This window comes from Cervus canadensis, chromosome 19 (genome assembly GCF_019320065.1).
Source record: "Cervus canadensis isolate Bull #8, Minnesota chromosome 19, ASM1932006v1, whole genome shotgun sequence".
NCBI classification, from domain to species: domain Eukaryota; kingdom Metazoa; phylum Chordata; class Mammalia; order Artiodactyla; family Cervidae; genus Cervus; species Cervus canadensis.
In genome coordinates this window covers 46271139-46295146 of record NC_057404.1, presented here as the reverse complement: position 1 = coordinate 46295146, position 24008 = coordinate 46271139, and the positions used below count along the sequence as shown (strand labels likewise).

At 38.7% G+C, this 24008-nt stretch overlaps 1 protein-coding gene across 6 annotated transcripts in view; it reads left to right on the top strand.

Moving 5' to 3' along the window:
* The window catches only part of LEF1 (lymphoid enhancer binding factor 1), a 118151-nt gene that overhangs the window by 4465 nt on the left and 89678 nt on the right, over window positions 1-24008 (top strand). The gene's annotated exons all lie outside the window — the stretch shown is intronic.

Sequence of the window (24008 nt, the reverse complement as noted above, 5' to 3'; positions counted from 1 at the left end):
TGACCTTCGGATATTAGCTTTTGGTTTATTGGTTAAGATGAATAAAAAAACAGATCATGAGCTATCATGATATCAAGTGAATTTAAATCAACAAACTCATGATTTTGTGAGTATTATGCTTTCTACTCTGATGAGAGAGAGAAATTGATTTAATCTTTCAATTAACTAAGTGGTCTGTGGCTTTCATTGCCAGTAAGCTATGTAGAATCAGAATTCCTTTGGCTCACTTGGAGCTGAACATTGGGAATGTTACTTCAGCTTTTAAAACAGTGTCTCATTTTATTGTGTTAGCTAATGTTTCTTTAAAATCAGTTTAGGTGTGGGGGAGCAATGAGCTATTTTTACTTTATTGTCTGTTGCTAAGAAGTATCTCTTGAAAATAACTCAATGAAATTTTTTTTTTTAATGTGGTGGCTCAGTTAACTTTTAAGTTCTAAAAATGGGGAGGCATTATAACTGCCTTATACATTATGCTTAACATGTAAACCTCAATTTATATAGTAAGAAAACATCTAAAGGGTAACTTGTGTAGTATGTGAATGTGAAATGGAGTTCTCCTTGAGGTTCATCTCTTTGGAGGTAGTGGTGGATTATTACTGATCCATCAATATATTTACCTTCTTTCTGGCCTCACTCTCCCTGTACCACCCAAACCCCAATGAAAATCATGTATGTTTGGGTCTTGGGGATGATGTTTCAGTCTAACTGGCCCTCCTGTGAGTCAAATCTAGGATCATAAAGTGGAACCTGTATCTTTGCCTTGTTAGCCCAGTGCTTTCACCAACTGAAAAAAGAAAAAAATCAGTGGAAGACATCTGGGGCGAGTACTGTCGTTGATACCTCAGTGGACAGAATCTGGGAACCATGAGATACTCCAAAGTAGAAGAGAGAAATATTTCCTAATCAGTCATGAACAAATAAAAAGAGTATTTGTGGTTATCTTGATTATCTGTGGCCCTCAGCTGTTGGAGATAGATCTAGGAAATATAACCACTTTTTGGGGGGGCACTGTGATTTAAAAGTTATTTTTTTTCCCACGAATTTCAAAAAGATATTTGACCTCTTAAGTAGGGAATAAGATTTTTCCAGTTTTCACATAGAAGCCAAAATGGAGATCTAGGAAATCTTATGATGGTTGTTATAGGAAATAGTGATTTCACATTTTATTTTAAAAGGCTTTTCAAATATTTAATGATAGAAATGTGTGTGTGGTACATATGACTCTATTACCTAAAAAGTGAATGAACTAATACAAGCAAATACAGTTTTTAACATTTAGAGACCACCCAAATAAATGCTTCTGAGTTTTAAAATTTGTAGGAGACTTTGTTTCTGTTGAATTAAATATGCATACATATCAGATAATTTAAAGTTGGGCTGTTTTTTTCTTGTTGATGTTTTGAAGGGGTGGGGAAAGGAGACTATATTTTAGATAAGAAATAATTGAAGATTTCTGCTGAAGGCTTTTTAGAATAACAATCTTTCCAACAAATCAAACTATAGTCTCTGACTTGGTAACAATAGAAAAAAGCCACTAAAATAATCTTACACTTTTAGGCTGTGAACACAGTTAGTGCTTAATAAGTATTTGTGAAATTTATTCTTCAATTCAGCCAGTTGTCCTTTCAAGGCAATAATTTTTTAAAAGTCAATATAATAAAAATCTATTGTTATTTATGTTATTCCCAAGAATATTGAAAATTAAGCTGCTCTTCCTCTTTAAACCAGCCTTTTCCCCTAGCCCCTCAGTATACTAATCATTTTAAATTGATAGAATGGAAAGTATTTATTGTTAGTGTATATATTAAAATTTTGAGGTCAGTGAATTGAAGTCATTCATTGTTTAGGAAAGATTTGTGGCCATGATAAATAAATGTTGGTGGGGGTAGAGTGGAGGAAAGGGGTGTGGTTAGGAAACAGTTACCTTACCCTCCTATCTGCTGCTTTGCTTTATTCTGTTCCATTTTAGAACACATTTATTTTAGGCACCCTTTCTTGCCAATATTCTGCAGTTCGCCCAGTTCCAGAAGCTTTGCAGTTTTAACCACAAGACTGTGTTCAGTTTTTCTCTTTTAGGGTCCAGCCGAAGTGTTGGGTTCTTAATACGTAACAGCTGTTTTTAGTGCTGAGTCCCAAAGCACTTGAACCGGAAGGCACCCCCTCCTCTTCACCCCAGCCACACTCTGCCTCTCACTCTTTAACTCTGTTCTTGGCAGGACTGAGTGTGTGGCGGTCATCCACAGTGGTAGGTTTTGCATCTAGAGTGTCAGGAGCAGGGTGACCATTTGTGTTTGGACTTAGGGTGGGAGCTGTCCCTAGTCAGCCCTGTTGCTTGGATTTGCATTACAAACAACCCCTTGTTTACTGTATCTGCTGCCCTCAGGTGTTAAGATTAGAAAAACATCTGGGGTTGAGGGAAAACCCAACTGCCCCTTCCCCACACAGAATCTTCTGTTTATTTATAACCTTAGATAATCCAGAGAATACCAGCCATGGCCAACTGGCACGCACAGGAGTGTCTCTGCTGGTAGCTCATTTTAATAATTCTATATGCATTTGCTCTTTTTAAGACAAATGCTGACATGCGTGTGCTCACACAGCCCTTACTCATGACCTAAATATACAGTTACCTGCACAGGAGAACTGCTTTTGCCATTCAAGCTTTTTTTTCCCCCCCATCTGAAGGAAAATTTTAATTGGCTAATTACATCCTTCCAGAACTAGAATTCTTAAAGGTGTGTCTATACTAGAAATCTTGTGAATGGGTGTCTCATAGAATTTTAAAGAAGAATTCTTGTTCAGATAAATCGGGCGGGCCTAGCAAGAAAGCAGCCTATAATGATAACATGTTTGGTGTCAGTGTGAGTTCTTAAAGCACAGTAAACCTTGGCTTGGGATGGTCATTTTCAAGGAGTGTGAGAAGAAGTGGTAGCCTCTTAAATATTTCAGAGCAAGGGCCCTGGAGAGTTTATTAAAAGCATACTCCCAAGACCTCCTTCCTCTGCATCTCATTTGTAAAAGCCCTGGGAGGCCAATGGCGATTTATTAGAAGGGAAGACAAAGTTGGTTGCCTCCTTGCTGAGTCCCGGCCCTGGTGTTGCCTGAAAACCGTGCGACCGTGAGCTTGGCTGCCTTTACAGAGTGAAAGTTCCCATTGGCCTCAGGCACTGTGGTTATTCGTCTTAGGTGTCAAACTTCCATTTGTCCCTCAAGCAACCCAAATGTTTAACACCTCTGACGAGAAACATCTCGGTTCTCTTCAGCTGCTCAGGGAAGGAACAGCCGCAGACGTAGTGCAGGAAGCGACAGCAAACTCGCTGCTCGGCTCACACCAACCGCAGCGACACCTGGTCAGGACAGTGTTGCTGACTGCACCGTTGGCTTTGTGATCTTTCTCAGGATGGCTTTTCAGGTGGGAAGGGAAGATGTCTGTGTTCGAATTTCGTCATCTTTTCTTATTTTTAGTAGATTTATTTTTCTTATTTTTGCTCTTAAAATGCTTCAGGGTTCTTTTATAATTATTTTGAGCAACTCACTTCTGTAGTATGGTTTTTACCTGGAGGGGGTCAACATTTGACGTCTAATGAGCAGAATTATCCCTCTTAGAACTTTGTCTTAACCTGCCCCCACCAGCCTCCGCCCATGTTTGCGTTTGCTTACAGTTAAAATTAGATTTTTGTCATTGTTCACATCTGGAATTAAAGAACTAAGTGAACATGTCAGATCAGTAAGGTAACACTTACCCATCTGTCCATCACACTACTGCATAGCTTTGAAAATAACACAGAAATAGTCATCAATAGGAAGACAATGATTTATTAACTCAGTTCACAGAGACTCTGGCTCATATTTTCAGCAGAATTTTTAAGTGTCTTTTCACATTCCTTACGGAGCTACCTCATGTGACTTACTGATTAATGATTTAAAATTTTCTACTATAAGTTGTCTACTTTTTGAAGCTAAGTATATGAAATTTTCCTCTTTACCTTAAGTGCAGGAGAAGTTAAGTTTTAGAAAGTGTATTCTCAGATTTGAATGCGATCTCAAGAGAATATGTGGGAAAGCTCCCCAAAGCCCCAAACTCTTCTGTGATTCATCTTAATTGTACTGCTACACTCAAAATAATTGGGAGTGATTGCCATTCCCCCTTCAGATAATTTAGGTATCTTATGACTGAATGGCATGCTAATTCAAGTGTCCCAGGTGCCATGCTGACGTGACCTTTCAGGAGCTGATATTACCTTGCATAACTGGTACGGCAGAAGTGTGATCCTTAGTCAGATAGGATTTTTCGAAATGACCCTTGAAATTTCTTGTTCATTCATAAAGGCATGAGAACAACCCAGTTTCACTAAAACAAGACTGTTAAGCCAACTTGCAGAAAATCTTGCTCTTTGAAGTTCCGCTCCCCCTGCCCACATGCAGGTCCTCAGCTTGGTCTCATCAATCCCATTATTTTGATCCATTTCTGTCTTGCAGACAGACTCATGTAATTCTAACAGGACAGAGTAAGGACCTCATAAATGGCTCTATCTGGACTTCAACTTGTTACCTCACATGTATTCTTTATAGTATCAAATGAGAAATTTTTTATAACTTTTGAGTCTTGTTTTTAACTAATCCTGTTAGTTCTTTAGGCAGAACTGTTTTTGGTGTATGTGACTGACATTTTTTTAAGCAATGGGATCATTCCATTTCTCTCTGACTCCCCTTGTTCCTCATTTACATATTATAGATAGAATTTTATAAAACTGGTTTCCCTTTGATTTCAAGATAAACTTGAAATTTAATGAGAAAATATGCCAGCACTGTCCTTGGACCAGCAGAAAAGCACATATGTTTGATTCTGAGGCAGAAGTATTAGAACTCAGAATTATGTATGTGCTGCTGTTGTAGAACTGAATTTTTTTTAAAGAAGATACTGATTTCAAACTTGCATCTTAAAGTTATCACTTAAGTGATCATGCCAGACTGATCCAATCTGTAGAAAGCTAATACTGTAGCAATTGAGAGACTTGGTAATGCTTTGTAATGTCCCAGCAGGTCCTTACTCAATTTTTTTTTTTAAACTCTCAGCTTTATATAACCAAAGACACACTCTCAGACGCTTCATTTAGGCCTCAGTTCTTAAAAGATTTTAGCTATATGTATTGTACCAGCCATTGGACTTTATTTAAATAATTTAAAAAATATATTTTAGATTGATGATCACTTTTTAAACATTACTTGTGACCTTACAAAATTTCTGTAAGAACTGTCGACTCTTCTATATGAAGGGTGGATAAAGGAAAGGTGCTATAATTTAAACAGAGGAGTGGCTCTAGCGCAGTTTTAATTTTCTTTTATTATTGTCAGCTTCTGTATGAAATAGTTACCAAAACTGTTAAAAGCTGACACACAAAAGTATTTTTATAAGTCCTTTTTTTTAAAATCCTGAACATTTATGCAATAAAGCCTATCCAACTGCAAATGATAATTGATCAGTTAATCAGAGATTACTGATGAACTTTGAGATAGTTATGTGTTAGGAAAGCACAGAATAGACACTTCAATAGATTTGCTGAATAAATAACGTACTAGAAAATTTTCATGTATGGTTTTTGGATATGTCCAAAGGATCTGTCTTTATTCAACCAAATCCTATATGAAAATCTGAAGGTGTCTACTAAATAATCCTTAATATTTTATCATTTTACTTTTTTTGATTTGTTGCATCAGTGAAAAAAAAATTTAAACCATGTCTTTAATGAAGAAGTCAGAGTCATTGCTTGCAGAATGTCAGGTTTCCAAGTAATAGCTGAAAACAGTCAGCTGGAGAGCTCCCTGCTAGAGTGAAAAAGAATGGGACTGGGTCCTCACTTGAGGACTGATCCTGAGACGTACTTATCTTTACTTAGGTCCTGGAAACCTAATTGAACAGGAAGAGATGATGGAAATGCTTTTTTTCAGAAGGGTACTTGAGACGGAAATGAAGTCATAATAAAAAGAAAACTATCTTCAATTATGTTGCAGTATCATATGGTTAAGGCTTCTCAATTCATTTTTATTCTTTCCTAGATAGAAAGGATATTTCTTTTTTCAGTAACACTTGACGTATTTTGAGACACTAAAAAATTCTGCATGTATTTTCTAAATACATGTAGTAGCATCAGTGCTGACTTTGCTAGACCACTATGTGTTGTAAATTGATTATATCCTTTGGCAATATGGAGAGCAAAGTTTTTGAGTCCTTATTAGGTGGAGTTAGGCAGTCCCTTGTGAAGGCTGAGCCTGTGGAGGAGGGAAGTCCTGGGCAAGATGTCAACAGATTTGGGGTCTAGTCCCATGTCCATCACTCTCCAAGAGCCTTGGACCTCTGTCAGCCTTTGTTTCCTTGTTTATCATGAGGCATATTAATGTCTGGCATGCTTACCTTATATGATTGATGTACAGTTCAGATGGCACAGACCTGTGAAAGCACTCAGTTTTCTAGCTAAGGAAGCAAAGCACAAGTCTCATCCCAGCCTGGTAGGAATCCTGCCACAAAAGGTGCTTGACTGTATTCAAGAAGCTCCTGAGAAGAGGGAGAAATTTTTGTTTCTTACCGCGTCACCATACTGACCTGGAATCTGGATGACTGGGTAAAGGCCTTACAATAACCTTAAGAAAATATCTGTGTAAATAAAAGTTTTGGGGAGACAGCTTTCTTCTCTTCGGCTCTTCTTTCTCTCCTAGTTGTTAGGAGAGCACCCTTTCTTCTACTAAGGGAATGAGATGAGTGAGGGAACAGATTTCTAAATTAAAGATTTGTTAAAATTCTTACATCCTTCTAATATTTGATATGAAATTGCCAGATGACTCTTAAGTCCTTGGATTGGGGTAATTGATTTTTATTTAGGAGACTTTTTCCCCCTTAATCCTTTAAGAGCTGGGTTTCTTCTCCCCGCTGCGAACAATCTATAGAGAGGAGATTTAAGAAAGTCTTGTGAATGTAGAGGGTGACAGGCGAGTTATTTTTCTTTTCCCTTCGAGTTTTCTTCTGACTTAAGTCTTTCTTGTTTTCCTGGCACCTAAAAAAATCAGGTCCAAGGGGATAGGCTGGCCAGGCAGCAAGGAGAAATCAGTGCTTTTCTTGTCTCATTGGAAAATTCCAGCTTCCATCCTTTCAAGACTTTTCTTTTTCTCTCAGTAAAATTCAATCAATGTAAATATATATCAATGTAGAGTTAGCTTTCTTCAATTTTAAACATTATATATTATGCCTTGTAATAATTATGAACACATAGCATCTTGGCACTCTAGTTCATACGACTTGGACCAAGGGAAAAACGTATTGTGATCTTATCTCAAGTGTGTCAAACTTTGTCTTAGACTCCAAAACTTAGATTTTTTTTTTTAAAGTCTGAAACAAAACCAGCAGTACCAAAGTAAAAATTTTTACCAAAGTAAAAAATGTTTACTGTTTACTACAACTGAGCTAACCAGCTAAGTAGCTGACAGTGTTAGGAAAAGAATCAAGTCTCCAAGACATTGCTTGAATTGGTTTTTATTCAATTGGTTGGTATAAGTAAAAAGTTTAAAACTCAAATCTTTTGAAAGGGAGAACAATTAACTTTTTTTAATTTTAAACTACTACCATGTGCCAGGTACTGAGCTATGGCAATTCACACAAATGAAAACTGGCTGGGTGTAGTAATCTCCGTGCTAAAGATAACAGCCCATCGTCAGGGGCAGCAGTAACCTGCTTCAGTTCAGTAAGCAATGGAGTCATGGCTCTTCCCTTTTTAAGGTCTGAAGACTTGATAATTGCCATTGAAAATAACCAACCATTACTGCCTTTCGGAACATAAAACACTGATTAAATGAATCATATGTTGATTAAAATATAAAACCCAAAATTATTACTTTGAAGATTTTGTTGGCAGTTTCTTTTCAGTAATGCTTAGCTATTTTTTATGAAAATAAAAAGAAAATACTTTCATTTAAAAAAGCAATACACTAGAAAACTCAGATGACCAAAAAGAATAAAAAATACTAAATTCCTAGGATCCTGCTGTCAGAGATGGTCGTTCTTAAAGCTCACCATGCAACCTTTTAGACCTCTTCCTGTGCACATTTAGAAATACATGCAAACATGTATAAATATATGTTATATACTCATGGCCATGGAAACATAATATACAATTTTTTTTCTGCTTGTTTTCCCACCAAGATACAGTGGATATCTTTTTTACTCTTCTGTAACAACATTTTTAATGATGCCTAATGTATTGCCTAATTTATTTAATCAGTCTTTTGTTGGTAAGACATTTAGATAGTATCACTTTATTTTTATCTCTGTCTTAAGCAACATTTGATGGAATGCATGTTTTCTAAGTATGTCTTTGCACACTTTCTGTTTCTTTGAAATGAATTACTAGAAGTGGAATTGTAGAGTCAAAGGCAATGCACCTTTTTAAGCGAGGGGGGGGTAACCCAACAATGCGATTTAACCCTAAAAAAATTTGAAGTCAGTGTTTAAAAGTATTATTAGATTACATTCACATTTGGTTATGGTTGATGTTTTGAGGCCTTCTTCCAGTCAAGAATCAGTCCAGCAGTAGACAAGGAGTTGGACAGATGGGGAGCAGAATATGAGCTTCATTATTAATCTGGCTGGATGGAGAAAGTGGCCTGAACCATGACACAAGCTTGTACTTTCTTTGACTTCCCACTTGGAACACCACTAAGTCACAGGCCTCCCCAACAGGGGCAGGGAATTTACCTCCAGTAGAACTGGAGACCAGAACAAACTCATGTTGGGGCAAGCTGGCCCCAAGAGAGAACAAAGGGTCAGTCTGTCCTTGCTCTGTTCTTTCTCCGAATCACCAGATGTGAGTCCCTCTCCCGTGTGGAAAGTGAGTGAGGGTGCGGGAGAGGCAGAGGCTACAGCTGCTGCTGAGAAGCAGAAGTTACTACTTGATGCGCCAAGCTTTAGGAGGGAGGGGATAATGAGAGCGTGGTTATCCCCTGAGGCATGATCACTGAGCAGACTGATGGCCAAGGCCAGTAGTGGTGAGATGCGTGCAGCAGAGCACTGCTGTTGGAGGCAGAAAAATTTAGATCTTGGTGTCTGCTCCTTACTCTCTGAACCTTGGTTTCTTAACCTGTAACATAGACCGCCACTTCTTCTATTGATACTGACAAAAGTACAATATACACTCTGCATTAGTAATAGTGTTTATGGAAGGCAGGCCAACTGCATCTGAGTTTACTGGTGTTCTTATTAAAAAGGCAAATATGTAGGCCGCTCTGCAAATGTCCTGAACCAGAGGCTGCAGGTGGGCCATGCACATGCACTTTAACCCAGGTACTTGAGTGATTCTTACCTAAAGTAAGGTTTGGAAAAATAACGACCAGGTAGACTTTGAGTAATTTAACTGAGGTTCAGATAGCCTGAGTGACTCGTGCAAGGTCTCATACCTAGGCAGCAGTCAGGCACCTTGGCCCCAAAGCTCACTTGTCTCCACTCAGCCCTATGCCTCACGGACACCGCTGGCGCTCTGTACATGGAGACCTCAGGGTGTTTCTATCCTTCCTCCACTGACTGCAGAATGAAACCCACGTTCTTTAGCATTCTTTTCAAAGCTTTCTGCAATCTGGGCTCATCTACCTTTCAAGCCTTGCTTCCTTACCCTGCAGCTTAAGATTAAGCTACATTTCTACACCTGCATCCTATCACTTTCCCAAATTCCTGTCTTTGGGTTGTTATTGCTTGCTCTCCCTGGAATGCCCTGTTTTCTCTTCCTGCCAGCATAGTCTTGTTCATCCCTGAAGATCCAGGCCACATGGTATCTCCTCCAGGACGCTCCTCCTGATTTCACCACCAGGTAAGACTTAGTGCTGTCTCCTGGCGGGCTCCCACAGAACCTTCTTCATAACTGTTATCACTGCTTATAATCGTTGTCTCTGTGTCTGTCTCACTCACTGTTAATTCCTTTAGGTAGGGAGCTTCTCTTACTCATCTCTGTGCTCACAGCCAGTTATACGACTTAGCACAGAGCATGTTACTCCACAGATATTTGTGGAATATATACAGCAAAACTTTTTTAAATGCATTAATGTAGAGCATTAATAGCAGATATCAATCTATATTTAAATGGAGATCCTTTAACAAAATAAAGACTAATACAGAATCACAAACCTGAAATTGAGCTTAGAAGTGATCTGAATATGAAGTATATAGTCCATGGACTAGACATCAGCTGTTAGTTTTGAGTATTTAGCAAGTGTCAGGACCTGTTCTGAGCACTTACTGTATATTAGATGATTTAATCTTCACAGTAACCCTGTGACATCCTGAATATCCCTGTTTTACAGATGAGGAAACTGAGGCATAGGGATCATACAAGTGGTTAAAGGACTGATGTAAAACTAGACCAAGAAACGCTCAGTCAGATAAAGTAGGTAACTGGGCAGGATCACACAGCTGGTAAGTAGTGGTACCACGCTTAGACCAGATTTTGACCCTCATTGCAGCGTGCTTTCTGCAACTTCAGCTATCACTGCCATCACTGGTACTCAGAAGATGCTAGATGATTGTTGAATCAATGTATTTCTCATCAGGAAGATGTAAAAGATTTTTAACCTATTTATTGTTTAGTATCTCAGTTGTGTCTGACTCTTTGTGACCCCGTGGACTGTAACATGCCAGGCTTTCCTATCCTTCACCATCTCCCAGAGCTTGTTCAAACTCATGTCCATTGGGTCAGTGATGTCATCCAACCATCTCATCCTCTGTTGCCCCCTTCTCCCGCCTTCTAGTTTTCCCAGCATCAGGATTTTTTCCATGAGTCGACTCTTCCATCAAGTGGCCGAAGTATTGGAGCTTCAGCATCAGTCCTTCCGATGAATATCCAGGGTTGATTTCCTCTAGGATTGACTGGTTTAATCTCCTTGCTGTCCAAGAGATTCTTCAAGAGTCTTCTCCAGCACCACAGTTCGAAGGCATCAATTCTTTGGCACTCAGCCCTTTTTATTGTCCAGTTCTCGCATTCTACATGACTACTGGAAAAACTATAGCTTTCACTATACAGACCTTTGTAGGCAAAATAATGTCTCTGCTTTTTAATATGCTGTCTAGGTTTGTCATTGCTTTTTTTTTCTCAAGGATCAAGCATCTTTTAATTCTGTGGCAGCAGACACCATCTGCAGTGATTTTGGAGCCCAGGAAAATAGTCTCTCACTGTTTGCATTGTTTCCCTATCTATTTGCCATGAAGTGATGGGACCAGATGCCATGATCTTAGTTTTCTAAATGTTGAGTTTTAAGCCAGCTTTTTCATCTCTTTCACCTTCATCAAGAGACTCTTTAATTCCTCTTCGCTTTCTACTGTAAGACTGGTGTCATCTGCTTATATGAGGTTATCAATATTTCTTCCGGTAATCTTGATTCCTGCTTGTGCTTCATCCAGCCTGGCGTTTCACATGATGTACTCTGCATATAAGTTAAATAAGCAGGGTGACATTATACAGCCTTGACTACTACTTTCCCAATTTTGAACCTGTCCATTGTTCCATGTCAGGTTCTAAATGTTGTTTCTTGATCTGCATACAGGTTTCTCAGGAGGCAGGTAAGGTGGTCTGATATTCCCATATCTTTAAGAATTTTCCACAGTTTATTGTGATCTACACAGTCAAAGGTTTAGAGTAGTCAATGAAACAGAAGTAGATGTTTATCTGGAATTCTGTATCTTTTTCTATTATCCAACGGATATTGTCAATTTGATCTCTGGTTCCTCTGCCTTTTCTAAATCCAACTTGAACATCTGGAAGTTCTTGGTTCATGTACTGTTGAGCCTAGCTTGGAGGATTTTGAGCATTACCTTGCTAGCATGTGAGATGAATGCAATTGTGCAGTAGTTTGAGCATTCTTTGGCATTTCCCTTCTTTGGGATTGGAATGAAAACTGACCTTTTCCAGTCCTGTGGCCACTGCTGAGTTTTCCAAATTTGCTGCATATTGAGTGCAACACTTCAACCTATAGGGGGTTTGTGAACATAAAAAATGTATGAAATTATAAATGTTTTTAACATTATTTGTGGTAGTAATAACTGTGGTGCGAGTAAAAAACACAGAGTTTAAGGCAGTAAGTTAGATGCAGTGAAGGGAGGGGAAACTGGAGGAGATACAAAACAGATGGAGAAAGTTCTAGCCTGATGATGGAGGGTCAGTGTTAGTGGAAACAAATTTAGAGAGAGGAGCAAGTTTTAGGACAGACGTACATGAGTTTGACTTAAGGACTATTCTGTGTTTTCTCTTGTGTGTTAGGAAAACAAAAAAATTAACCCATATCTGCAACCCAGCATTTTACATTATGGACATCATTTTGGTCTATAATTTATTTAAGTCAGCCATGCCTCACAAGTATCACTTCACTTCCCTCTAATGCTGCCTGAACCTTGTTTAGAAGCCTTTGTGTGATTATAAAAAATAGAAGTGCATATTGACCACAGGTCAGGAGAGGAATAGTATTAATATACTACTGTATAATATCTAATGAATTCACTTTACCTGCATTTTTCTTATTAAATGCTCTATATCACTATGAAAGGAACACTACCAGTCTTCCTGTCTTTTCATTCAGGATAGTGACACACACAGAGGTTACATTGTTTACTGTAGTCTCAGAGTTTAGTAAGTGGTAGAACTTGGATTCAAAGCCACATAGCCCTGATGTAGAAGCTGGGACCCATTTTATAAACTAGATCCTCCCTCTAAAGAATATTCCTTCAGTTCAGTTCAGTTCAGTCGCTCAGTCGTGTCCGACTCTTTGCGACCCCATGAATCTCAGCACGCCAGGCCTCCCTGTCCATCACCAACTCCCGGAGTTTACTCAAACTCATGCCCATCAAGTCGATGATGCCATCCAGCCATCTCATCCTCTGTCGTCCCCTTCTCCTCCTGCCCTCAATCCCTCCCAGCATCAGGGTCTTTTCCAATGAGTCAACTGTTCGCATGAGGGGGCCAAAGTACTGGAGTTTCAGCTTCAGCATCAGTCCTTCCAATGAACACCCAGGACTGATCTTTAGGATGGACTGGTTGGATCTCCTTGTAGTCCAAGGGACTCTCAAGAGTCTTCTCCAACACCACAGTTCAAAAGCATCAATTCTTCGGCTTAGTCAGTGTCAATAAATTACTTTGAAGATTAAAAGCGTCTGTTATATTTTTGTTTTATTAAACAATGTAAATGGTTCGGCTCTAGTGGTGGCTTAAATAAGTTCTCAGAATACTTGAAAATTGTCTTCTGGTTTATTCAACACATAATCATGTAATTGCTCAATGTGTTCTTGAAAATTCCCAGGAAATATTTGTTTCTTGGATGTATCAGCCACATTTTGATAAATGCTTAATTTTTATGGGAATATCTGTTGCTCAATTCTGGGGTCCCAGTGTCCACAGATCTTAAGGACTCAATAGATTAATCAATTAGCAGTGTGGCCAGAGGTTTTGTCATTTTTGGAATCTCCTTGGTGAATGATGTGCCACTTATTCCATAAGAACTGAGTATTACAGGCAAAAATCTGCTGCCAAAGAGTGTTCTTTGCACAATAAGCAAATTAAAATGTGGTGTGTGCTTTGTTTCTAGTGGCTGTTTGTGGTGATTTCTGTGGTATCAGGATATTAGGTTAAGTAAGAGAAATTAGCTTAGAAGTAACTGGAATTGTGATCATTCCTGAGAAGTTACAGCAGTGGGTTTCCTTAAAAAAAAAAAGAGAAGAAGAAATCTTTTTTGGTAAGAAGATAATTATTAGAAACAGTCTTCTTTCTCTCAAAAGGAAATGTCTTTGTTGTTGTTTTAAGGTAATATATATTTTTTTTAAGTTAGGGGAAACTTCATTAAAGAACAGAAAAAAAATGCAAGTGCCTATATTTCTGTCACTCATATAATGGTTTCATTTATGTTTTTCTTAAAATTTTCTTTCTCCAACTCTACCTATAATACAAGTTTTTAAAATAAAAGAGCCTATAAGGTTACTGTTAAAATTTTTGATCAAAAATATGTTGTTGCTCATCTTCCCATATGAATAGGTAAAGATCTATATCATCATCTATTGTCATGGCTGGATACTATCCACTGTATTTTAGTTTATTGATTTTATCCTCAATTATGGGTGCTTTTTGTTTTTCTTATTTTGAACAATGCTAAAATGAAACCTTGTTAAAAATACATATTTATAATCTATTTTTATAAGTTATATAGAATTAAATAGATTATAGAAATAAGTCTATTTAAATAGACTTCAGATAAATGTGTTTTTGCATATTTATGTTTATCTGAATCACTGGATCATATCTTTCTTGATTTATGTGAGCTTTTTATATATAAATATATATATAGCTCAGCAGGTAAAGAATCTGCCTGCGGTGGAGGAGACAGAGGAGACATGGGTTCAATCCCTGGGTTGAGAAGATCCCCTGGAAAGGGAAATGGTGACCACTCCATTATTCTTGTCTGAAAAATCCCATGGACAGAGAAGTCTGGTGGGCTGTAGCCCAGTGGGTCACAAAAAGTCAGATGTAACTAAGCAACTAACACATGTTTATATATAAAGCATATTAACCATTTTGATAACAAGAAAATGCTTTCCAGCATTAGCTTGGCTCATTTCATGTAATTTATCTCAGAAGAGAAGATCCTCTTTTGGCTCTTGTAGGATGGTACAGTAACCAGAGAAAACATTTTATTTCCTTTCACTATCAGAAGAAGTTACCTGTTGTAGCAGTCTTTGAATTAACCCTCAAGTTTAGGGTTAAATGAGTTTCCTGGTAGGATGAAGACAAACACCAAACAATGATTATTTGAGGAATGACTTCTCATTCATCTCATAAATATTCATTGAAGGTACTTATTTTGAAAGTCATTTTGCTGAGCCCCATTGTTAGTATATGACAGCAGTTCCTGAAGACAGTAGTTTTTGCATGTGCCAGCCTTTCTTGATCTGCTTTCAGTTCAGTATGGACCATCTGAAGTATGGTAGAGAGTATTTGATTAACTTGTTTTTAAATGGTTATGGAGATAGTTTTATTTGGGTTGGGCCAGGGAAGTTGCTTTAATAAACACTTTTTTAAATTAAAAGGTTATACATAGTAATCTAAGACTACTTAAGAAATCAATAATTTATAGAGCATTTTGTTGTATTTATTTTTAATGTAAAATAAGTTAGGACATCCATCAAAAAGCATTTTAAATTGGCAAGTTTATCAACATTGCTGCCAAGGTAACTGATGGTTGGTAGGAATGAAGGCTAGGAGTTCGACTTCCTCTTCAGTTGTTGGTACTGTCTCTGTTTCATTAGCACCATCCCCAGAAACCTTTACATTCACTCTGTGTACTCTCTAAGGACATTTTAAAGAGTTATTTTCGGACTTGACCACAATTAGAGTTAGGGAAGCAGGATCTCAGGAAGGCAGACAAGTTTACATTTGCTTATATCATGTAGGGCTAAGAACACATGCCTTGGATCTTGAATGCCTGAACCCAAATCCAGGATCAGCTACTTGCTGGCTGTCCAGTGGGAAAATTACTTTTACCTCTCTGTTTCTGTTTCTTTACTCACAGTTTGAAGATTTTCCTAATAGTTGGAAACACAGCAGGAATGTATTGCTTTGAAAATGATGTTACTTAGTTATCACATATAGGAAATACTGGTCAAAATCCATGGCAAGTACTCACTATCTGCTAGGAATAGGTATCAGGATAGATCTGTAAATTATAGGCCTGGGGATATTTGTTTTCATGTCTTCCATACTATTTATGAAATAATTCTAAACTAAAACCACATTTAAATAATGTAAGATCTTATTAACTAGATTTTTGAGGCAGTCTCATGTATCTAATTGGGGAAATTAGAGATTAAATTTTTCAAAAGGAAATGTTTCCTCCCAAAATGAAAAGAGCAAGAAAAATGTGACATTTATCCTACAATTGAGAAACTGGTTCATAATTCAGGGACATGTGAGGTGTGTATGTAATGTTTATTGGTTGTCTGAATAGTTTCTGAATAAATTCAGTAATGTGTATGCAGTGAGGAATTTGAAAATAGTTGGCTGCTTGTGGAAAAATACATTTTAAAAGGCTTTTAATTTTTTCTTTAAGTTCTGCTATTGCTAATTTCATGGGAACTGGGTGGGGGTGGCATTGACAAGAAGTTAGGCAAGGCACTTACTGGCTACTGGTCTTTGAAGGAGTTCCTAACACTTTCGAGTCTTGGTTGTCTTGTCTAGAAGTGGTAACGAGTAGGGCTGCATGGCCTGAGCGGGGCACGGTCGCATCCGCGTGCTTTCTTTGTCCGAAAGCCCTTGGGCTTCTGGGTGCCAGACCCCTGAGCTGCATCATATTTGCGTCTCTCTCTTGCATTGCTTTATCAGTATTGAAAGCGTCAGAACTGACATCAGTGCTTTGGCAAAGGAGTTTTTCTGCCCTAGGAGCACAGTAAGGTCTGATGGTATGAGAATTGGAGAAAACTGGCCCAGTACTGCTTTTGCCTGGCTCTGGGAAGGCACCCTGTTGTCCATTAGTAAGTTCTGGGGGCACCCCCGGTGCAGACTGACCACACAAATAAGATTCGGGCATCTAGTTTGGATAGTGCCATGCAGCTGAGTTGCTGATTGTTAAAGGTCTGCCTTCAGAGAAGCAACTCATACCTCTTTCTGCTTTTCCTTTTCTCACAACCCAATATATTCCTAGAATTCCTTGCCCACCATTATCACCCAGACACTGCATTTCACAAGCAAGCATTTTGTCATTTTAAAGTCACAGGGTAGCCCTGTGGACAAGGATTAAGCCACACAGCACTTTGAAGCAGGGAGAACATGTCTGGGAGGGTTTTATCCTCTACTTTTTTTTTTTTTTTTTTAATTGAGGAATTTATTCATGTATTTAGGATTTATTCAATGATTATTTATTCTAAATAGCTTTACTGAGATGTAGTTCATGTGCCGTACAATTCAGCCATTTGAAGGGTACAGTTAATGGTTTTTAACATGTTCACAGATGTGTGTGATCATCACCACAGTCAGTTTTAGAGCATTCTCATCACCGCAGAAAGTAATCCCACACCCTTCAGCTGTCACAACCCATCTCCCTATTCCCTTACCCCACCACCCCAGGTCTGAGCAACCAGTTAATCTTGTTTTATTTTTGTCTCAATAGATTTCTCTGTTTGGTACATTTTATAAGAATGGAATCATAATAGGCAGTCCTTTGTCACTTGCTTCTTTGACTTAGCAGAGTATTTTTAAGGTTCATTCATGTTGTAGCATGTTACCACTACTTCATTCCTTTTACCCTCTGGCTCTTCATGGCTGAATCTCACCTTACAGAGTACGTATACTTTCCCTAACACAGGTTTGAGCATCAGTACAGAGAGAAGGTGAGTTGGGTTAGTCTATTTGGGGAAGGAGGAAAGGTAAAGTCAGTTGATATTACAGATATATATAAATATAATATATATAAATGTAAATCAGATATATATATATACACACACACACACATATATATATATATCAGTGATGAGAGAATATGGCAGTGCGAGAGAATATTTTTGATTGCAGATCCAAATCAGCTAAAAGTTGACCACTGTGTAATTATTTATGAATTACATACCTAAATTACACATTTATCTAATAACTCAGAGTATACACTTAGGGCACTGTTTATAGTCATTGATGGAAGCTGAAAATTCTTCTTTCAAATAAAGTAACCTCTAATTATTTTGGTTAGCTTCTTGTTAGCTCTCATCATAGATTTTAGCACTAAGGCCGGCTCTTAAAGAGTTGTTATCAGAAGTAAGGTAGCTGTCAGCTTTGCCATTTTCTTGAGTTTCCTTGGGCTTCACTATTAGCATCTTGAGTGCACTTGGTGCTCTTGCCCATCTGACATACAGGGTACATGCAGGCCTCTCCTGAGACAGTCTGTGTATTAACAATATTTTGTGAAGCTTCAGTGCTTGAGTGTGAATGTGAGTGTTGACATTGTAATGTTTTCTTCCTGGGCCTCGTGGCTGATGCTGTGTGCTCTTCTTGTACTACATCGTGGCCCGCTGTTCTAGACTGGTGGGAAAAGTAAAGGGAAGCTATATTCCTGTTTGAGCCAACGAGATATTTCTGACGAGCTGGCTGCTGGGTTTCCTGTGAAGGTTTTTTTATGAGACCGGCAGATTCTGCACACATGTGGAAAAAAAAGTCCCCCTCTTTTCGGCCTGTTAGGGAGGTTCTTTGCCGTGTAGGTCACTTGCAGATGGCTCAGAATCCCCTGGGCTTGCTGCACCCTGGGTTGGGGGATGAGGCTGTGTGTAACTCCACCGGAGCCCCACGAAGTTTCCTCATTGGTGGTGGTGCTTCGTGCCAGCCGGGCAGGATCTGCTTGTCCCCGTGGCCCTGCCCTCTGGCAGCCCTGTGGGAATCCCGCTGCCTTCCCAGAGATTAGATGTCTGTGCTGGGCTGTTTGCTATTTTAAACCAAAAATGTACAGTGTGTGCAAGTGATGAAACCGCTTGAAAGGAAAGCCCTCTGCTATCTGAGGCAGTTCTCAGTCATTCCCAAGCACATTGGAAATTGGGCACCATCCAAACCTTGACATATTGATGTGGCTCTCAATGGTAGATCTTTCTGCTAGTCCCCAGAGGACATGCCCGATAAGAAACTGGTCATTTGACTCGGACAAGGCAGGGAGGCCGTTTGAAATCATCTCTGGGTGTAAGACTGTTTCTTCAGAACAAGTTTGTGACCAGCTTTGTTCTTCACTGAAGAAATATCCAAAGTAAATGGGCTTAAACTGTTGAAAGAATTTAGGTTGGAAGAATTACTTCAGAGGGAGGGATTAATAAACACTGGAATGGTTTATCAAAGGAAAAGCATAGAATCTGATTATTGAAAGGTTTTAAGAATAAATGTTTGTATGAAGCGATTTAAATGCCTCACCTGGAGGGATCCAGACGGTGGGCTGTGCCTCTTCCTCCTGGGCTTCACCCACCTTGCCTCCCCCACTCTTCACCTCTGAGGCAGTTGTATTTTCTTTTCTGTCAGCAGCATGCAAACCCTCCAGGTCCTCCAAGAGATTATAGTCCTTCCTGAAGGGAAAAATAAATAGGCCAGCGTATAGATTATGCTATATAACGAGTCTCCTGTGTGTTATTACAGTGTTGTCACCCCAATTCTCAATTATGGCAATTTTTGCTGAGGGGCAGTCTTAGGAGTGTGTGAGCCCCCGGCTCCTGAGATTTCCCTGCTCTCAGTGCGTCTCTGCTTAGCCACGGAGGTGCCTCTCTGAAGGCTGCTGGCTGAGCAAATCGTGCTAGATCATCTCACATTCTGTTCAGGTGACTGAAATTCTGAAATTCAAGTTTTCTCTGAAGAGAGCCTTGAAGAATATTGGACTCACTAGAAAGAGCCTAGGAAAAGTAGGGTGCTTGGCCCTGAGCAAGGGTCTGGGTTCAGTTAGCCTGCGGTGACTGTCCCTCAGGTATGAATGAGAAGTGGGGCATGCTTCCAGTGGCTATTTGGCTTGATCATTTGCTGGAGAAGGCCAATGACAGAATCATAAAAGAAATGATTTTTCCTGATAATCAGAAATTAGACTGGGGCCTTGGGGTCTAGAAAATGTAATAAGATTATTAGGAATGCAACATAGAAAAAAATAACTGGAACTTATGTCTGGCAATATCTGAAAATGGTAAAATTCAGGAAAGATAGCATTTTTCCAAGAGAAAAAGGTCTATATTTTGAAATGTCATTATTCATGTTTTCTTGCTGAACTTTGTTGTTGCAATTCTAAGTTCATTTAGTTTGTACCCCTTTCCCAAGCACAAAACCAAACAAAAAATAAACTCCAAATAAAACAAGCATCAGAACTGTAACCCAGTAAACTGAGGTAGAATTTTCCAATTCAACAAAGTTTCATACAAATTTTTCAGAGAAGATTTACAGTTAGGGACCTTACAACCATGCCTGTTGATTCAAAATCCTGTCAAACACACAGAGGCAGCTTTTGTTCATCAATTGGTGTTTCAGAACTAAGAGATTTTGTACAGAATGAAAGGATGCAGTTATTTGATGACCATTTCTTCAATGTCAATACGTTTTAAACTTCATAGACTTGAGAAAGCAAAAGACTCACGATTCATGACTAATAACTACATAAACTACATCAAATCTTTTTGAAAAGGGGGCTTTAATAAAGGAGGTGCATTCATTTTTGTAAGTTTTGTGAAAGTTCTGCTTTTCCACTTTCTCAAACCTAAAGTCTCATCCTGTATTACGTTTGGAGCTTCTTTATAGATATAAATCGGGGCAGATATTTTCAAAAGCAGAAATTTAAGTATTGGAAGGCAAGGGGGTTTTCTGGTAGCCAATGAGTAGAGATTACTGGACATACATAACACTGTGTGTAACTCTGGAGATACAGTATAGTGATTTATGGTTGAGCTACTTGTTTTCTGTGTTGATTTTAAATGTGGTAATGGATATTCCCACAGCGTGCTTAATAAAAGTGTCCAAAATGCCTTAATTTTTTAAAAAATCAGAAATACCTTCACTCTTATTTGCCAGCATAAGAAAGCTTAGAATATTAGTGTTGATGCGTTTTGGTTGCTGTATCCTTAAGGATTTTTCTGCTGTTTGGTGGCTTCAGGTTTTGATTGAAATGTCAAGGTGTAATCATGGCAGACTGATATGTGTCTGTGTATCTGGAGCCAGAGTTGAAAAACTTCCTCTGACTTTTCTGTTTTTCTTCTCTTAGTAGTAAAGAATTACGCATTTACAGTTTCCCAAATGAACGTGTAATTTATTAGTGATGCAAATTTTAGCTCTCCTGAATATAAACGGGGGTGGGGAGGGGGCAGTTCTTAAGCTTGAAGGTTCACCTTGCATCAGGTGTCTGCAAAGTCTTTAGACCCAATGCATGTTAGGGTCCCTTTCCCAATTGGAATCACTTACCCCATCATTTTCATTTTACTCTTTAGGCTTGAAGAAGTGTGTATTTAGCCATCAGTTCATTTTGTGTGGTCTGAGTTATAAAAATGCCCCTGCTGGTTTTTCCATATGAAAAACATGTTTTTCATTTGTGGAAACTTATATAATTTTTTTTTTTTTTTTTGGGCTGGGCTTTCTTTTGTGCTGCTTTAAATTGAAAGCAAATGTACTTCCCTCCCCTTCATTCTTGATTCCCCACCCCCATCTTTGCATGTTCCAATTACAGAGTTGTGAAAATAAGTCATCTTTCGGCTTTTGTTATTTTAAAACAGCTCTCGGTGATGTCAGAGTCAATACTAAAAGCATTAAGAATGCTGGCAGACTGCAATGCAGCTGCAATCCAACATGGTGCTGGAAATGGGGTTGAGAGCATAAAGGCTTTCCATATTCCCAGGGCGCACAACTGCTTGCGGCCTTGGCTTTGATCTCTTCAAAGGCTGCTGCCTCCTCCTAGATGGAGAGACTTGGCTGCCACTCGCTTGCATTGAAAAAAGGCAGAGGTCTCTATTCAGGCAGAAATCAATCACTGTGCAGAAACAATTATGTGTAATTCAACCATCATGAAAACAGGACGAGATTACGGGTTTGTTACCTGAGTGACTGTGTGGAGACAGGGAGCAGAGAACACTGGAGTCCTGCTGACATGCCACATCTCTGTGACAATTATAGACGTATGAATGATGTGGCGGGCGGGGGAGGCACGATGACAAATGCTGGTCACGCTGTCCAGCAGAGCAGAAAATGAGGTTACAATTGGGAGATGATGTTTGCATATGTAACCATATTTCAGCAAGCCGAACAACTTCGGGGAACAGACCCTCAGAAACTCTCGTGGGTATTTATCTGTATGTATACTGGCATGTGAATGTGATATTAGCTGAATTAAGACAAAAGTCATCCTAATAATTTGAGAATTAGGCTGGAAAAGGGAAAGTAAACTTTGGGTTATTACATTTGCTAATTTGGAATTTATACTGCTGACACCAAAGTCTGAAAACACAACTAAGTTCCTAACCTAATATATGTGAGCCTGACTTTAAACATGTTCTAGTTTGAGGAACATTTTTGTTTTGAATTTGTTAATCCGCCTCAAAAAAACCTTTTGTTTTTTTCATCTTAGTTTAAACCCTTTGGGAAAATGATTTTGTCAGTTGTTCTGTCTTCCCTTGTTTTCACATGTTATTTTTCTAAAGCAGCCTTCTGAAATGCGTTGGAAGTTTCCTTTCATTGTGAATAAAAACAGGGCCTTTTTTCTAGGTAGGAAATAGCTTTCTGCTTTAAGTAGAAGTATATTTAATCTCAGAGCCCTGACATGCAAAGCTGTCGAGGCATTTATTTTTATTTTAACTTGCTCTTGTCACCTAACAAAGGCTTAGGAGTAACTTCACACTTTGCCAGCTAGCCCAGCTAAAGGGCGGGAAAAGGCAAAAATAAGACGAAAACCTAGATGACTGATTATAAAATGGTATTGCTGCTGCTCAGCTTGCTACCCAGGCCTGGGTTTACCTTTCATGCCGCTCCAGCTTAGACATCAGAGGCGTGAGAGCTGCTTTGAGTTACAGATCTTCAAACAATAAGTCAAAACAAAAAAATCAATCCCCTCCGGTCCCTGGGTGCAGTTATCAAAAGATAAAAGAGAAAAATAAAGTTATGCTAAAGCAGATAGAGGAAAGGAGTAGATATGCCAAGGAAACTCAGAGGACAAGTGCAGAGTTGAAGTGGGCCTCGTGTGAGCCAACATCAATGAATTTTTATCTTATCAAAAAGTTTTAGGGTTGCCAGTTCTTTTCAAACTGGATCCAGTCTGCTTGCTCCAGGGCTGCCTGGAGCATTGGCTTTTATAAAGTTGCTTCCCACCCCCTCCCCCCTTTAAATATAACCACATAGGAATTAGACTGCTTTTCACTCAAGGTATAAAACTTGCCACAGACTTCAACAGCAAATTAGGGGTTTCAATAATCCCTTGATATTTTGAATATAAATTGAGACTTTTTTTTTTTAAATGTTTATTGAAAGCTGTAGATTTACATGAAAAGTAAGGCAGATCTCTACAGTGTGTATTCTTTCTTCAAGCCAAATTACTAAGGAGAGCTGGAAAGCCCCCATGAATTCTTTTTGAGGTAAGAAATCTGTGTTTTTCCTCTGTTTTTTGTGGGTAATGTCAGATATTTTTGGAGATTAACTTTAACTATCTTTCTGAAGCCTTTTGGCCAGCATTTTGATATATGAGCCAGTACGTATTTTTATGAACCCGAGTTAGAGTTTAAAAGGCTTATATTTTTAGGTATTATAGAATACTGAGCCTATTTGCTCACTAATTTTATAGCTGTAAACATTTCTGAAATCAGTTCCTTCATTAACTTCCCTAAAGGTCTTTAATAAATGGCAGCACAGATTCTGTTTTTACCTTCTCCTTGGCTTCCCTTTATTTCCTCAGTGATAGTGTACCTGAGCTTCTGCCCAGGGAGCCACCACGCTCATCTCCTTAACCACCGTAGAGCCTGACCTGTCCCTTGCAGGGTAGTAAGTCTCTATATCTCAAGAGAGAAAAAGATAGTTTGGCTTTATAGAACTGGATGCCCTGCTATTTAAAGAAACATGTTCTATATATAAACTGTAGTTAATCACTTGAGTACTATCATCATAGCTTTCATTTGCATAGTTCAGATGACTCACTGTTTTGAAAATTAAATAAACTCAAATGGAAAACAACCACACACTGCGGGTTGCAACTTTTATTTCCTAGTAGAGTTAATGAGCAGAAAAATGGCAGAGCCACTTCCACACATCTAAGGCTTACAATTTTCTTGAACTATTTAATGAATGTACCTTATTATAAACGTTGAAGCTAGCGAGTATGTGCTGTAGGCCCTGAGAGAAAAAGTGAAGTTTCTTTTTAGTTTCTTATAATTAAGCTACTGTCAAGAATGGCAGTCTATATTTTTAGGCCTTTGTCCTCTGACTCTCCTTCAGGCTAGATGTGGCTTACATTTCTCCTCCAGTCTCTCTCTTCCATTT